This window comes from Heterocephalus glaber, unplaced genomic scaffold, assembly GCF_053883595.1.
Source record: "Heterocephalus glaber isolate CG9 unplaced genomic scaffold, H.glaber_assembly_v1.0 deba00001553, whole genome shotgun sequence".
Classification (NCBI taxonomy): domain Eukaryota; kingdom Metazoa; phylum Chordata; class Mammalia; order Rodentia; family Bathyergidae; genus Heterocephalus; species Heterocephalus glaber.
Window position 1 is genome coordinate 33,213,027 of NW_028258344.1, and position 17,293 is coordinate 33,230,319.

The window sequence follows — 17,293 nt, forward strand, 5'->3', positions numbered from 1 at the left end:
GCTGAGGCTTGTGGTAACTCAGGAACATCTAATGTCCACTTTCATTTTAATTTGGGCAGTGCTATCTTGGAAGCTGCTTGATTAGATGATAGTGAAATTCAGTCCATCAGGCAAAGAAAGTGTGTGTGCATTGTCAGTTTGTTGTGAAGCTGAGGTGAATATTCCTGAGGGTTAATTCCTGAATTTGCAACTGCTTGTAAGCTATATCAAGACAAGAATCTATTCCTTAAAAGAGTTCCTTTTATTAAAGGGGAACATATCTCTGGCTATGATGGACAGACACTACATTTTCAGAGAACTATAAAGAACACAAATCTCTTAAACTAGTTATTTGTGAAATAGTTTAAAATATAATTTTAGTCACTGTATAACTTCATGTTTTTCCTGTTTTAATGTTTTAAAATATTTAATTCACTCTGTTTAAAAGTACATCTTCCAACAGTAGTGATGAATTGATTATTATAATAGTTTGAAAGGCTTATTTTTCTGCTTTTGTGAATGTTTAAACTTTTCCGTTAATAAAATGTTTCCAAAAGTATGTCTTCTAACCAGGGTTTTCAACACCAAATGCCACTACAAATTCGAACTTCAAATTTTAAACTACAGCTTTAACGTTTTGTGGAATTTATGGCCTTTCATGGCATGCACACTTGCCTGTCTGCTTGTCAACCTTTATCACTTATTTGGTCCTTTAGTTAATTCAGCCTTTAATATATTTATGAATAAAGAAGAATTAATTTAATGAATGGATGGTACTGACCTGGATATTCAAGATTACAAGGAGTGTAATATAGTTCTTACATTTAAGGCACCTATTTCTTCAGCCTAGGTATGTGTCACATAGCAGACTGTGATAAGTACTTTGTAAAATTTGTTCTGTGAGGGTTAATTCTAGCCTAGAATTATTTTGAGATGTTTTGTTTATTATAAGGCACTGACCTTTTATTATTATAAGGTCAGTGAGAGTATTGCTCTGTAACCATGTGTCTGATGATTAATATTTATTCCTTGGCAGAGGAAAACCAAAGAAAATAGAATTTCTGAAACCAAGGAAGGAGGGAGCTCATCAAGGTATTGAGTATAACAGAGAGCTCAAGGAGAACTGATACTAGGAAGAGACTTTTGAATTGTTTTAAACTAGAAGACTGTGATGGTACCTTCTGAACAGAAATTTCAATTCAGTGCCTGGTTTTTTGTTTTTGTTTTTGGTACCGGGCATCGAACTCTGGACCTTGCACTTGTGGGGCAGGTGGCAGAACCACTGAGCTAAATCCTCGGCCCCACAAATTTCAATTCAGAAGAGAATGGAAATAGAAATTCTATGGTGAAAGATGAAGAAATGAGGTTAGAGCTTGATGATGAAGCTGGTTGATATAAAATTTGTACTTGGCTGGAAAAGAACTAAAATTCCTGAAGACTAAGAAGAAGGAGCTACAGGAAGGGAAATTTGAATATAGAAGATGAGAAGAACTGACAGGCAATGCCTCAGAGAAGTGCCTTCGAGTAAAAGTAAGAGGATTTTGTTTCTTCTGTGAAAGAAGAGACAGAAGAAAGGACTAGTTGTACAAACAACAAAATGAGTCATGTACTTTATGAGCCAGGCTGTTTGGAATATGTTTTAGTCTGTTTTCTATCACTCTAAAAAAATATCTGAGACTGGGTGATTTATAAAGAATGGAGATGTAGTTTGGCTCATGGTTCTAAAGGCTGAGAAATCTAAGAGCATGGTGCTGACATGATGTGCAGATCTTAAGCTGGATCATTCATGGCAGAAAGTGCAAGGGGAAGTAGGCAAAAGAAAAAACACAAGAGACTCAAATGATGGACTACTCTTGTCCTACGAGAGGGAAAATTCATCCCAAAGAAAGACATTAACTACCTAAGGGCTTCTTAAGGACACTATCTACCAATACCATCAAAATGATAATTGAATTTCACAGTGAGTTTCAGAGAAATGAACCACATGAAAACCATAGCAGAATTTTAGAATAGATGTTTTACCACTTAAAAATGAATAGCATGTAGCATGTACATGTACTGTATTAAAGGATGATGCATGGGAGGGATCATGGCTTCTCCTGGAGTTGAAAACTCTTACTAGTCTTTATTTATCTATATTTACAACTTCATAGTTATCAGTGTTTTCTCATGGGCTCATATTTTGCGTTGACCATCTTACTCTGTCTCCCAAAGTATTTCCTAGCAATGATGTTTCAGGCTGTAATGTCTCCTGTTTTCGTGGTTGAATGTAAGATGCAATACTAGCATATACTCTAGTATACTAGAAGTATATTTTTAAAAACTATTTTCATCAAATTTATATGTCTTCTAACCGATTTTGTATTACAACATTTTCTTTCATTTGTTCCTCAAGTTAACTCACCAATTCTTCCAAAATTAATTTGCACAATTAAATTGATCAATTTTCCACTTTTAAATTTGTTGCCTCGTTTTTTGCACATAGACTTTAAATTAGCTTTACATATAACACAGCATGATGATTTCTTCCAAAATATAGTAACAGGACTAGGTTTATCCTCCTTCCCGGAACAAAACAACCCAAAATTGGCCAAATTATAGGGTGCTACAAAATTCAAGGCATTGAATCAAGAAGTGAGAAAATAAGAGCCATAAGAAAGACATAACTCAATCAAAACAAAGCTAAAACTGAAATCGGTATTGGAATTAGACAAAAACATTAAAATAGTTGTTATAACTGTACTCTGCTTCTTTGAAATATTACATTGAGGCACAGAAGATATAACAAGACCAAAGTTACAATTCTAGAGATGAAAACTAAAGTGTATAAAGTGTACTGGTAGGATTTATTGCAAATTAGACATATCAGAAAAAATTAGAATGTGAAGCTAGACTGCATGTATTGAAAATGAAGAACAGAAAAGGAAAACAAACATGAAAGCATCAGTAAGCTGTACAACATCTTCAGCTCATCTAATATATATGTAATTGGACTTCTCAAAAGAAAGGACAGAAATATATTTGCAGAAATAATGACTAAAAACATTTGAAGAAATAATAACTATATAAATTTGGAAAACTTAAGGAAAAGTATGTCCTCTCAAATTTAAGAAACTTATAATCCTCAAGTTCAAGACACATGAAGAAAACTCTACTAATACCTAGAATAATCAAACTGATTAAAACCAGTAATAAAGATAAGATCTTAATAGGATCCAAAGGTGGAAAAAAACCACCCCAAAGTCACAAACAGTGGAACAGAGATAAACATGGCAGCAGATTTCTTATCAGAAGCTGAGCAAGTGAGAAAACAATGGAGCAGCAACTTTTTTTTTGAGCAGCAACTTTACCATTGTTTCTTTTTAAAAATCCCTTCCCCTCCCTTCCCCTGCCCTCTCTCCTCCTCCAATTCCTTTATCCTATTTTTCATTCTTGTTGATATTATTCATCTTAGTTCATGTGATGACATATAATGTTTATATTAATTGACCTTCTTAGGTTTATGTACATGGCACATCTTTACTTATTTCTCCGTTCTCTCCTCCTTACCCATCACCCTTTTTTCCTTGTGGCCTTCTCTCAAGAGTCACCGTCTGATATTATCTTTTGTTCAAAAGTTGACAAGTGTTAACTCATATACTTTTTTAATCTTTAGTGCTGTTTCTAGTGGCCATGATACTCTTGCATAAGTCAGGCTATCCTGATTGGAGAGAAAGTCCTGTTTGGTTTAACTTTCACATTAGGACTATAATTTACATTTTTAGGTATGTGCTGAGATAGAAAGCTTTTATTTTTTTCCTGTATAGATATCCAGTGAACCCAGTGACATTTATTTAAAGACAATTCTTTCCCATTGAGTTCAACAGTCTTTACATGCTTCCTTTAAAAAAAGCTGATACTAAATATGTTAAAATTAAATTTTGCTTAAATACAACTTTGAATGTTTATTGTTCTGAGTATAATTGTAAGTATTTCTTTGTACATGAAGATAATAACCACATTACTTACCAATAACAGAACCAAGGGTTAAAAATTTTCAGTTATCTACAATTACAGCACAAATCATTGCCAAAATTGGCTTATTGGTGCTTTCAAAATTAACTACTTTCATTTTTCCTTTTTTCTTAATTACTAATTATGAGAATGAAAAATCTTTAATTTGGAAACCAATTCTTTTTAAAAATAATAACTCTTTTAGAAAGCACAAGTAAATAGTTATAAAACTACCACTGATGACAAAAATAATGCAAAATTTCATTGATATTGTTTCTTGTTAGTTACTGGGATGACTGGTCTCTTTGGATGACCTTCCAATGCACCAGACCTCTTGGTATTCTCACCTTTGGAGGGCTCTCCCCCGTAGCACATGGGCTTGCCATGTAGCCCATACAATGCAGTGAAAGTGTCAGTACACAAGCTCGGAGGCTGAGTCATAAAAATATGTGGCTCTTCCACATTTTCTTGAAATATGTGCTTTGGGGAGAGCTATCTCCAAGTTAAGAAATACACCTTTGTAGACTATGATATTTGAAGATTCTGGATGTGGAGAGGATCCACAAGGAGAGAGCAGAAGAAAGGGAGGGAAGGAGGAAGGAAGAGTGGTGTGGGACAGGGAAGTGGTGGAGAGATGCCTGGATCAAGGCAGTTCTTGGATGTTCCCTATCAATGCCTGAAGGAGGATACCATATAGAACTTCTGGTTCTGTTGAGCCCTCATCTCTAGCTACCATATAACAGCAAACATATGAGAAATCCATCAAGTATGGCCCATTTAGGTACATTCAACCCATAAAATTATGAGATACAATAAAAACTGTTGTTTTAAACCACTGAGTATAAGTAACATAATTTGAGCACCCATGGATAACCAGACAATTGCCCTAATGACTGTCACAATTGAAACAGGCTCATGAATGGTGGTCATTTGCAATGGCTTTTGTCTTCTCCAAAATGACAAACTCTACAAATTATTTTACTATTACAGTTGTAATTGTTTTAAAAAGTTTATTTATTTTCTATGATTATCAGCATGTACTCACATGCTGGAGTTGAAAAGACATGTTTCAGTTAAAATTATTGAATAAATTTACTATGATTTCATTGTAGAATTTAAAGATGTGTTTTCACTGGGCATGGTTTGACTTAAAGAATCAGATGGTTGCTCCTTTCTTTCTAGTGGTTTTATTTTCATTTACATGTGGATCTTAAAACATCAGTGATTTATTGTTAACTATACTTGATTGTGCCAGGAGACATCATCAAGAGATCATTTTTCTACTTGTATCCATGAAGACTATTGATTTGTGGCTGTGGTTAGCATTCTAGGAATCTATTGCAACTGGGTACTTACTTGGTGATCTCATGCCTTATTGATAGGACTTTTTCACTTTTCTTTTCTTTTGTTTTTTTGAGACAGGGTCTCATGATACAGTTCAGGCTGGCCTTGAACTCACAGCAATCCTTCTGCCTCAGCCACCTGGGTACTGGGATTACAGGTGTGCGCCATCAGGATAGGACTTTTTCTGTGTTCAAATGGCACCCCATTCTATTGATTTTTGTGTGGAAGTTTTGTCTACTTGCTGTGGTTCAAGAAGCCTCTGTAGTCATCTTTCCTATTTTGGAGTTTGATTCAGTACTCTTTCCTACTGTTTCTCACCATTGTTTCCTACATTTTCAACAGTAGTCTTTCATGTTATTGTCCATTAAGAGGCATGCAGGTATTCTCATGCCCTAAACAGCTGAATGAATTCTTCCTTTTATTCCAGTAAAGAGGCTTTAGTGTGTACTGTTTTTATTCATACTTATAATTTAGAAAATGTTTCCATCAATTATCAGCTCAACTGTTAAAAATTGGAAAGTGCAGTAAAATACTAATTTTCTTTAAGGAATAAATGTTCCTAGTATGTGTAAGTATAAAAGTAGTACATAATATATGAAATAAAAAGTTTACATGGTTTATTATTTCTCCCTACTACTTTTAAATTATGTCAGACATTAATTTAGTGGGCAAACCAGAGATTATAATCCATCTAATAGATGCACTCTATTACAGCCAATTAGGTGGGTTAGTTGTTTAGTATAAAATGTTATGCTAGATTTAATATGTGGTCATATATCACCAGAAAGCTAAAGACATAGCATTTACTTAGAAACCAAAAATGCTACTCTGTAGCTGAGCGAATGATCAGTCAACAAATGAACACTTCTCTTAAAAACTTCAAAGAGGAAAAAAAGGCTATTGACAAATTCCTATCTGTTTTGTAGTGAAAAGCCCCTGCATCCAAAATAGAAAATATAAAGTCATATTGAATGTAGGTCACAGGAGGCAGGAATGAGAACTCTGAGAGACGACTTTCAGATATATTTTTAAAACAATGATATTGTGGATCAAATACTAAATGTGGTGTCAAATAACTTATGGTTTATTACTGGCTTTGCATTCATGCTTGCATTTATATAGAGTCATTCACTCAGAAAGTCTTAATAAATTATTAAACTGGAATCCTCTTCATTCCACCTGAGATAGGATTTATTATTCCCCTTATTGTATGGGTAAGGAAGGCTGAAGTGTGGAGGGAGGGTTACTTTTCATAATCATACACAGTCACACAACCAGGAAGTTTGCTGACTCTCCTGATATCAACCCTGAGCATGAATTAATTCAGACTCACTGTTTAGATAATATTTAATACATATTTAGAAGATAACTAATGAAAACTCCCTATGAGTACACCAATCTATTTGCTTAGCTATTCTTGTTTTTTGATTTTTAGTTGCTAATTAGACCCCCAGCCCACCTAAAAGCTAATATTTTGTTGTTTTCTGAGATTTGAGATGGCCCCAAGGATCAGCTTCTCCTTGTAGACATCTTCTCTGGTCCTCTCTTTCAAAGTGTACACGGTAGGGTTTGATGACCTTACCATTGCCTTTCTTAAGAAGGCCCAGGTAGGAATTGATGCTCTCTTTGATCCTTACCTCAGACCTTTTGAGGTCTTCGCTAAAATTATTTTGCTACTCTAGTAGTAAATTATAATTTTTTCGGTGGCTTTATCTTTGTGCTTGTTCAAATTTCTAATACAATAAGCATACTGAAGTGAAATGTTCTTATGCTGCTGTCAAGATGAAATAGGAGCCAGGGTGCAGTCCATTCTCCAGGCCCTCAGTAGAATGCACACCTTGTAGTTGGTAGATACCAATCAATGAAGCTTTAGTTTCAATGTGACACAGTTGTTTCAGAATTCACCTTGGGTTTAATGTTCCTGGAGCTTGATCCAGAAGACTAAATAGCCTCTGTAATGAATTCAAGTAACTGAAATGCTGTGTAGGTATTTATATGGGTAGGCATATTAAAGCAAAACAAAACAAAAAGGTGGAAAAGTAACTAGATCATTGGAAATGCATTGGCAAAAATGGGGTGGAAAAAATGTCTAGTTCTTCTATATATATTTTTGAGGTTGCCTTAAGAGAAATAAATATTTTGGTTTAAAAAAGCAAAATATCAAAAAAGCAAAATATATAGGAAGCTCCCAGCCTCCATCCCAGGCTCCTAGGGCAGAGAAGCTCAGCAGGTCCCAGCACCCGGAAGCAAGCTCCCCCACTGCCATCCCAAGCTCCTAGGACAGAGAAGGTGAGCCCTGTGGGCACCAGAAGCACCCTCTCACATGGAAATGAGAAGACACATAAACAAGCCTCAAAAACAGACTTCCAGATCACCTACAGCAACCTCAAAGGGAAACGAGATGGAACACTCTGATACTCAACCACCTGGACTCTCTGAACTGGCAATAAAAGAGGATCTGGGAAAAATGAAATCAGAAATAATTACTCAGATAACAGCAAAGATTTTGCTCATGGTGCAAGACATGATTAATAAATCTAGAGAGGACACAGATTAAAAAAATAGAGGATCTGAGGAACATGATGGAATCCCAACATAGGAAACAAATGGAATCCATAAAACAGATACAAACAGATTTCCAAGAGATTAAAAGCTCCATCGAAAGTCTGCTCAGCAGAATGAGCCAATGTGAGGATAGAATTTCACATATAGAAGATAAGATTGAAATTAGTGAGGAGGAAAAGAAAAATTGCTTTAAAATTGTAAGGGAACATGAGAAATCAATCCCGCAGCTGCTAGATGATGTAAGAAGAGTAACATAAGACTGATTGGAGCCAATGAAGAAAGAGGAGAGAGGGCAGATGACATAAAAAAACTCTTCACAGAAGTGATGGCAGAAAACTCCCCAAGGAGGGGAAAAGAACTTGACATACAGATAAGTGAGGCATATAGGAATCCAGCTAGCCTTAATCAAAAAAATCTACACATAGGCATATAATAGTTAGGATTCCAGAAATCCAACAGAAGAATAAAATTCTACAAGCAGTGAAAGAAAAGAAACAAATCACATACAAAGGAAAGCCCATCAGAATCACAGCAGACTTCTCAGTACAAACCCTCAAGGCAAGAAGAGCTTGGAGTGATGTATTTCAAGCCCTAAAGGAAAACAGCCTCCAACCCAGATTGATGTACCCTGCAAAACTATCTTTCAAAATTGATGGAGAAATAAGATACTTGCATGACAAAGAGCACCTCAGGAACTTCATGAATACCAAACTGGCACTCCAAAAAATTTTAGACCATACCCTAGGAAAAGACAATGAGGATCACAACCCCAGGAAACCCAGCAGAATGAATCCATTGGGCGTGACAAATTAAACGCAACGGGGGAGAATCCAACAGAAAGAAAAAGTCATGACAAGGCTTTTAAAACTTTTAACTTCATCTCCCTAATGAGTGTATAATTCAATCTTATTATTCTATTGATTAGTATTTTTCTGATTCTAGAATTGCACACCATTCCTTGTGCTATACTGGCTATTTATCATCTTCTTATGTCTACATTTTAATTGAGTTGTCTATTAATGAGCTCTAAGAATTCTTTATATATTCTGCTCATAGGTTATATGCATTGTAAATATGGTCTGTTTAAGGACTACTTTTCATTTTAATGATGTCATTTAAAGTTCTAAATTTTGATGGAATCTCATTTATCAATTTTTTTATTTTATACATCATGTTCGTTGTATCCTAGGTAGTCCTTGCCTACCCTGAATTCATAAATATTTTCCCTTATAATTTCTTCTTAAAGTTTTATACTTTTAGGCTTTCTTATTTAGGTTCATAGATCCCTTCAAGTTATTTTCATATATGGAAAAAAAGGGTTGAGGTTAATTGTTTATATACGGATACCAGGTGTTCTAGTGCCGTTTGCTGAAGACTCTATCTCTTTCTCGGCTCTTGAGTTGAGTTTATATTCTATAAAATCCTAATGTTAAATAATCTTTCAAAACTCAATGGACCATATATGTGTGGTTCTATTTCTAGATTCTCTGTTTTATTCCAGTGATCTATATGTCTTTCCTTACACCAACACTGCCTTGATTACTGTAGCTTTAGAAGAAGTCTTAAAATTGGGTGCTAAACGTCTTCCAACACTGTTTTTGTTTTTGTTTTTGGCTTTTCTGGGTCCTTTGTACTCCTACATAACTTTAAAATTTCAATATCCAGTTCTTCATTTATAGCAAGTATACACAGACCTGAATTTTTATATATACCTTGTGTTTTCTAATCCTGCTAAATTCAAGTACAAGTTCTCGGGGCTCCTAGAGATTTCTTAGTATTTTCTCTTTAGATGATCATTTCATTTACATATAAAGATTTTGCTTCTGCCATGCCAATCCTATCCTAGTTGTGTCATTTTATTGCCAGACTATTTTGGTTTAGACCTATGTTTCAAAGTCTAATGGACAGATGAAGAGTAGGCATATATGCCCTTGTTCCCCACTTTAGGGAGAAAGCATTGTAGCGTCTCCATTCATAGAAGGAGTTTTTGTTGGAAGTATGGAGTACATGTCTTTAATTGGCTGAGAAGTTTCTGTTCTACTTCTAGTCTCCTGATAGCTTTTACCATGTACAGCTGTAGAATTTGGTCCAATACTTTTTCTCCAACTAGTGACAGGATCATATGGCTTTTTCCTTTGCTCTGTTAAAATGATGACTTTTGGGGGTGGATCTTCCAATACTGAACCAACACTGCCATCCCTATAACAAAACCACTTTCTACATCCTGCCAGATCTGACTTCTAATAGTTTGTTTTGTTAAACAAATTTCTATCTATGTTCATACTTTTTTCTTCCATTATCTTTATCCAATTTTAGGATTAGCACAATGTTGAGTTCCTAAAATGAGGGGAGAAGTGTTCCTTCTTTTTTCTGTTTTAATTGTTTGATATAATTTATCAGTTAAAATGTTTATGAGCCTGCTGCTGTCATATAGGTAGGTTTTCAAGCTAGGAATATACTTTCTTTAATAGGTGCTATTCAAATTTTATATTTCCTCCAGAGTTAGTTTCATTAATTTGTCTTCTAAGTTACTTCTTAGAAGTTGTCAAATTTATTTCAAAAAAGATTTTTGTAATATGCTTTCTATATCCTTTTAAATTCTGTAAAATCTGTGGTAATGTCTCCTAGATCTTAATATTGTAATTTTAAAAATGTATAACTGATATTGTGTAACAGGAAGAAAAGGTCTAAAAGAGCAGAGGAATTGGGAGGGGTAGGGGAAGGGAAAAAAGGGAAAGAAAAAATATGAGAAGAGGGAAAAAAATGGAAACAAGGTCTTTGCAAATAGCGAAGGGTGCAGGGGGTGAAGGGAGGGCAAGGGAAGGGGAAAAAAAAATAAGAACCAAGATACTCATGTAATGGTACAAGATCCCAATAATAAATGTAACTGCATTTTATACCTAAAATGTACCAATAAAGTTAATGGGGAAAAACTAAAAAAGAAAAAAAGGAAAAAAAAAAAAAAGATTGAGAGGTCATCTATGCCTTGTTCTCAATCAAAAAAAAAAAAGCAAAATATAACAGACTTTTAATAAATAGTGGCTATTTTATTGTCATTTTATTGTAATTACTGTTAGTATTATAACACGAGTGTTGCATAAGCAAAATTCAAAGCATTTATTCCATCACAGCAACCTCACCGTAGGCATTCATGTTCTGGTCAAGGACAATGTTCACTAATGTAGAAGTTGCATTTTTTTTTTTTGCTTAAATTCTTTTATTGGTACATTTTAGGTATACAATACATTTACATTTATCTTTGGGGGCTTGTACCTGTACATGATATATCTTGGTTCTTATTTTTTCCCCATTACCTGTGCACCCTTCACCCCCTCCACCCCTCCCTATTTACAAAAACTCTGTTTTCATTTCTTTCTCCTCTCATATTTTTTCCTTTCCCTTCTTTCCTTTCCCCTTCCCCTCCCACTTCCCCTACCCTTTGGACCTTTTCTACCTATTTCAAATTATCAATTATTCATTTTAATTGTTTTAGTCCTTATTTACATTTTTAGTTTCTCACACGTGTGTCCTATTTATTTCACTTAAGAGCATGGCCTCAATATACATCCATTTAGCTATAAATGTCTCTAGTTTCTTGTTCTTTATGGCTGAGTAGTACTCCATTTTTTAAAAAAAACCCACATCTTCTTTATCCAGTTTCCAGCTGATGGGCACTTGGGCTGTTTCCAAGCTTTAGCTATTACAAACTGTGCACATATGTCCCTGTGGTATGATACTTTTAATTCTTTTGGGAAGATCCCCAGCAGGGGAATGGCTAGGTCAAATGGGACCTCTAGTCCTAGTTCTTTGACGGATCTCCATACTGATTTCCACATTGCTTGCACCAGTGTGCACTCTCACCAACAATGGCGAGGGGTTCCTTTCTCTCCAAACCTCTGCCAATATTTGTTATTGGTTGATTTCATGACAGCAGCCATTCTTTCTGGAGTGAGGTGGAATCTCAGTGTTGTTTTCATCTGCATCTCTTGAATGATCAGTGATGTTGAACATTTTTTCTTATATTTATTTGCTGCTTTTACTTCTTTGTCTGAGAAATATCTGTTCATTTCAGATGCCCATTTTTGAATTGGGTCTTTAAATTTGGGAGGTCTGATTTTTTTCACTTCTTTATATATTCTAGATAGTAGTTCTTTGTCTGAGGTGCAGATGCTAAAATTTTTTTCCCAGATTGTAGGTTGTCTCATAGCTCTCTTGGTGGTTTCTTGTGCTGTGCAGAAGCTTTTTAGTAGGAAGAGATCCCACTTGTTGATTGTTTGTGCTAGTTCTTGTGCTACTGAAGTTTTGTTCATAAAATCTTTTCCTACACCAATGTCTTCAAGAGTTTTACCTAACCTCTGTTCCAGCCAGTTCAGTGTTTTTGTTTTTATATTTAGATCTTTAATCCATTTCAATGTTAGTTAATGCCTGGTGAGAGATGTAGGTATAGTTTTAATTTTTGGCAAGTTGAAACCCAGTGTTTCCATCTCCATTTATTAAAGAGGCTATCTTTCTTCCAGGGAGGGTGTTTAGCTCCTTTGTCCAGCATGAGCTGGCTGAGTAAGTCTGTAGTTGTTTCTCCATCTTCTAATCTGTTCCACTGGTCCTGAGGTCTGTTTCTTTGCCAGTACCACTCTGTTTTTTATCACAGTAGCTTTGTAATATAGTTTTAAGTTGGGGGTTGTGATACCCCTGCCATGTCTCCATTGCCTAGAATTGCTTTTGCTATTCTATGTCTCTCCTTGTTCCAAATGAATTTTTGGATTGTTTTCTCAAGGTCTGGGAAGTATGCTGTTGGGATTTCAATTGGGATTGCATTGAATCTATATAACAGTTTTGGAAGTATGGCCATTTTCACTATGTTGATGCTTTCTACCCAGGAGCAAAGGATGTCTTTCCATTTTCTCATTTCGTCTTCAACCTTTGTTGTTAGTGTGCTATAGTTTTCAGAGAAGAGGCCTTTGATTTCTTTTGTTAGGTTGATTCCTAGGAATTTCAATTTTTTGGATGCTGTTGTGAAAGGAATGGATTGTCCCATTTATATCTCAGTGAGTCTGTTTTTTGTGGATAGAAAAGCTATTGATTTTTGTGTGTTGACCTTATATCCAGCTACTTTACTGAATTTGATTATTAAGTCTAGAAGACTTTTGGTGGAGTTCTTGGTGTCCTCTATATAGAGTATCATGTCATTGGCAAATAATGACAACTTGACTTTTTCATTTCCTATTTATTTTTATTCCTTTTATTTCCTTTTCTTGTCTAATTGCTGTGGCTAAAGTTTCCAAAACTATATTGAACAGGAGTGGGGATAGTGGACATCCTTGTCTTGTTCCTGATTTTAATGTGAAGGATTTCAGTTTTTGACCTTTTAGTATGATATTGGCTGTTGGTTTTTCATAAATGGCTTTTATCAGATTGAGGTAGAGACTGTCTATTTCAATTTTTTGTAGGGTTTTTAATCACAAATGCATGTTGGATTTTTGTCAAATGCTTTTTCTGCATCTATGGAGATAATCATATGATTTTTGTCCTTGGCTCTATTAATACAGTGTATTAAATTTATTGACTTATGTATGTTGAACCATCCCTGCATCCCTGGGATAAATCCTACTTGGTCAGGATGTATGATTTGCATTTTATTAACCAGTATCTTATTAAGGATTTTTGCATCTATGTTCATTAGTGAGATTGGCCTATAGTTCTCTTTTTCAGTTGGGTCTTTCTCTGCTTTGAGGATCAAGTTGATTCTTGCTTCCAGGAATGAATTTGGGTATATTGCTTCCCTTTCAATTTCATTGAAGAGTTTAAACAGTAGTGATAGTAGTTCCTCTCTAAATGTCTTGTAGAATTCAGCAGTGAAGCCATCAGGACCCAGGCTTTTCTTAGTTGGTAAGTTTTTAATTATGTTTTCAATTTTACTGATTGATATTGGGTCACTTAGAATTTTTAGGTCATCTTTACTCAACTTTGGTAATTCACACATATCTAGAAATCTCTCTATTTGTTCTATGTTTTCCATCTTATTGGCGTATAGGTTCTTGAAGTAGTTATTGATGATCCTCTGGATTTCTTCTGGGTCTGTTGTAATTTCACCCTTTTCATTCCTAATTAATTGCATGGATTTGGGCCTTTTCTTTCCTTTTTCTGATAAGGTTGGCTAAGGGTTTGTCAATTTTGTTGATTCTTTCGAATAACCAACTGTTGACTTCATTGAATTTTTGTATCATTCTCTTAGTCTCCATTGCATTGATTTTTTCTCTGATCATTATAATTTCCTCCCTTGTATGAGCTTTGAGTTTGTCTTGCTCTTCTTTTTATAGAAGCTTGAGGTTCAGCATCAGGTTATTTAAGTGGGCTTGCTCTGTTTTCCTAATATGAGTATTCACTGCTATGAATTTCCCTGTTAGTACTGCTTTCATTGTGTCCCATAGATTCCAAAATTTTGTTTTGTCGTTGTCATTTAATTGAAGGAATTGTCTGATTTCTTCTTCAATTTCCTCTGTGACCCATTGATTATTTAGAAATGTGATATTCAATTTCCATATGTTTATGAAATTCTTTTGGTTTCTTTTGCTATTGATTTCCAATTTCATCAGACTATCATCTGTTAATATGCAGGGGACAATTTTAATTCCTTTGCACTTACTTAAACATGTTCTATGTGTGAGTATGTGGTTTATTTTGGAGAACAGCCCATGTGCAGCTGAAAAGAATGTGTATTCTGATTTGGTGTGGTGGAACACTCTGTAAACCTGTTAAGTTCATTTGTTCAAGAGTTTGATTGAGTTCTAATATTTCATGGTTTATATTTTGTCTAGTTGATATATCTATTTGTGACAGTGGGGTATTGAAGTCCCCCACTACTATTGTATTAGTGCTTATTTGATTTTTCATTTCTGTTAGTATTTGTTTTCTATAGTTGGGCACACTGGTGTTTCATGCATATATGTTTATAATTGTAATCTCTTCCTCTTGGATTATTCTCTTTTCAAGGATGCAGTGTCCTTCTTTGCCTCTTGTAATCAGTGTTTGAAGTCCACTTATCTACAAAGAGGATAGCTACTCCTGCTTTTTTTTTGGGTTCCTGTTGCATGGAGTATTGTTTTCTACCCTTTGATTTTCAGTGTATGAGTTTCTTTTCGAATTAAGTATGTTTCTTGTATGCAGCATATTGTTGGATCTTGCTTCTTGACCCATTCTGCCAGTCTATTTCTTTTGATTGTTGAATTGAGACCATTAAAACTGATGGTTATAACTGATACATATTGACTTATCCTTGTCATGACTTTTTCTTTTTGTTGGATTCTCCCCATTTGTGTTTAATTTCTTGTTGTGGCTGATGGATTCATTCTACTTTGCTTCCTGGGGTTGTGATCCTCAATGTCTGTTCCTAGGATATTGTGTAAAATTGTTTGGAATGCTTGTTTGGTACTCATGAAGTTCCTAAGGTGCTCTTTGTCATGAAAGTACCTTATTTCTCCATCATTTTGAAAGATAGTTTTGCAGGGTACATCAATCTTGGTTGGAGGTTGTTTTCTTTTAGGGCTTGGAATATGTCACTCCAAGCTCTTCTTGCCTTGAGGGTTTGTGTTGAGAAGTCTGCTGTGATTCTGATGGGCTTTCCTTTGTATGTGATTTGTTTCTTTTCTCTCACTGCTTGTAGAACTTTGTTCTTCTGTTGAGTTTCTGGAATCTTAACAACTATATGCTTATGTGTAGATTTTTTTTGATCAAGGCTATTTGGAGTCCTATATGCCTCACTTATCTGTATGTCACATTCTTTCCCCCTGTGTGATAAGTTTTCTACCATTACTTTTGCAAAGAGTTTTTTTATGTCATCTCCACTCTCTCCTGTTTCTTCATTGAGCCCAATCAGTCTTATGTTATTCTTCTTTGCATCATCTAGCAGCTGCTGGATTGATTTCTCATGTTCCCTTATAATTTTGAAGCAATTTTTCTTTTCATGGTCATTAATTGCAATCTTATCTTCTATATCTGAAATTCTGTCCTCACATTGGCTCATTCTGCTGTGTAGACTTTCCATGGAGTTTTCATCTCCTGGAAATCTATTTGCATCTGTTTTATGGATTCCATTTGTTTCTTATGTTGGGATTCCATCATGTTCCTGAGCTCCTCTCTAGATTTATTAATCATGTCTTGCACTAGGGGCACAATTTCTCCTGTTATCTGAGAAATTATTTGTGATTTCATTTTTTCCATATCCCCTTTTGTTGCCAGTTCAGTAGGTCCAGGTGTTTGAGTATCAGAGTGTTCCATCTCATTTCCCTTTGGGGTTGCTGTAGGTGATCTGGAAGTCTGGTTTTGAGACTTATTTACGTGTTTTCTCATTTCGACTGTGGGGGCGGAGGGGTGCTGTTGGTGTCTCTGAGCTGGGAGAGGTGGCACACAGGCCGGGAGTGGCGGTAGGGATGGTGGCCCAGAAGCCCCTTCCTCTGGGCCAGGAGCAGTGGGACGGCCACTCAGAAGCCCCTACCTCTGGGCAGGAACTCTTTAAATGCTGAGAACTTGATTAGCTCCAGTACAGTGGTCTGGTGGTCCGGTGTCCTCTGTGTCTTTGTAGCGTGGAACCAGGTGGCTGTCTGCAGCAGGTTGATTAGGTGTTTTCAGCACGACTGGCGACCTAGAGGCCGTGTCCACAGACTTGCCTGTCTGCAGCGGGCTGATTCAGTGTTTTCAGCATGACTCTCTTCCTCTATTTTCTGATCAAGATTTGTTATCTCTGCTCATTGAGGGTGGGAGAAGATACCGGGAAAATTTATATGTTGATATTACTGTGAAGTGATCTTCTACATCCTCCCTGGAAGATGCCTGTTTCACTCTTTATGTCCAGTGTGCTTTGTACAAAGCTTTCACTGAGGACATTTGAATATTTTTCTAGTGATCAGGGCAATATATTTTTCTCTACTTACTTCCCCCACTCTGTTCTTTTTTCTGTTTTCCAGAGGATCTGGTGGGGAGAATTTCAAGGTGCTCCATACTCTTTCTCTTGTGTGAAATACTAATCTGTCTTTGGCCCTGAAGAGTGCTAGGCTGACCTCAGTGAATGAATTTCTTATTTCTTTCTCTACTGCTCAAGCAGCCAAAAGAGTTTGTCTCTGCCTCTTAGTTCTTCTGGCCAAGGATCCAGTGCCAAGCCAGGTTGTGGCCTGAGACATGTTGGACCCTATCTGAGCTCTTCTCTCAGGTCTGTGGAGAGGGGTGCCCCCACTTTCCCAAAGAACCTTCTTTTTTTGTACCAGGGATAGATCTCAGGATCTTGAACTTGTGAGGCAGGTGGAGAACCACTGAGCTAAATCCCTGGTCTTCCAAAGAGCCTTCTTAACCACTCTGCTCCTCATCTGCTCTCTCTGATGCTGTGCCCTTCTTGTAGCTGAGGAACCTTAGAATCACCAAA